Source organism: Mandrillus leucophaeus, unplaced genomic scaffold, assembly GCF_000951045.1.
Source record: "Mandrillus leucophaeus isolate KB7577 unplaced genomic scaffold, Mleu.le_1.0 Scaffold112, whole genome shotgun sequence".
In the NCBI taxonomy this organism is placed as follows: Eukaryota; Metazoa; Chordata; class Mammalia; order Primates; family Cercopithecidae; genus Mandrillus; species Mandrillus leucophaeus.
In genome coordinates this window covers 329,181-330,392 of record NW_012099432.1, presented here as the reverse complement: position 1 = coordinate 330,392, position 1,212 = coordinate 329,181, and positions in this window count along the sequence as shown.

Here is a 1,212-nt window from a genome sequence, read left to right as displayed (position 1 = left end):
CCCGCCACCTCGCCCGGCTAGTTTTTTGTATTTTTTAGTAGAGACGGGGTTTCACCATGTTAGCCAGGATGGTCTTGATCTCCTGACCTTGTGATCCGCCCATCTCGGCCTCCCAAAGTGCTGGGATTACAGGCTTGAGCCACTGTGCCTGGCCCCAGTGTCTCTTATCTACACAGTGGGAATTGCCAGGTAGAACCATCTGAGCCATTTTAAAATTTTTTATTTTTATTTTTTGTGTTTAGAGACAGACTCTCCCTCTGTCATCCAGGCTGGAGTGCGGTGGCACAATCACAGCTCACTGCAGCCTTGACTTCCTGGACTCAGGTGATCCTCCTGCCTCAGCCTCTCAAGCAGCTGGGACTACAGGCAGGCACCACCACGCCCAGCTAATTTTTTTCTATTTTTGGTAAAGACAGGGTCTCCCTATGTTACCCAGTCTGGTCTTGAACTCCTGGGCTCAAGCAATCCTCCAGCCTTGGCCTCCCAAAGCCCTGGGATTACAGGTGTGAGCCACCATGCCCAGCCTGGAGTGTCTATTTTTACTGTAGCCACATTCACCTGGACTGTCTTTTTCAATCCTCTCAGCAATCTAAGGAATTAAGGATCATCACTGGCCCATTTTGCAGATGAAAAACTCTCTGGACTCCAGGGCTGACACCTGGAATTCCAGCACTTTGGGAGGCAGAGCTGGGAGGATCGCTTGAAACCAGGAGATGGAGACCACCCTGGACAACATGGCTGACCCTATCTCTACAATTTTTTTTTTCTTTTTCTTTTTCTTTTTCTTTTTTTGAGATGGAGTCTCGCTCTGTCACCCAGGCTGGAGCGCAGTGGTGTGATCTCTGCTCACTGAAAGCTCCGCCTCCCGGGTTTACGCCATTCTCCTGCCTCAGCCTCCCGAGTAGCTGGGACTACAGGCGCCCGCCATTCTACAAAATTTTTTTTAAAAAATTAGCTGAGTGTAGTGGTGTGTGCCTGTAAAGACCAACTGTAAGGTCCTCTGAACGGGCTACACCATAGTTGAGCCATTGTGACCCCCGTGACCCACACCTACAGGCCTCCTGGGGTCACAAAGACTGGAGCAACAGGAGAACCACTAAAGAAACAGCTAGTTCCGGCCAGGCGCGGTGGCTCATGTCTGTAATCCCAGCACTTTGGGAGGCTGAAGCGGGCGGATCACAAGGTAAGGAGATCGAGACCATCCTGGCTAAC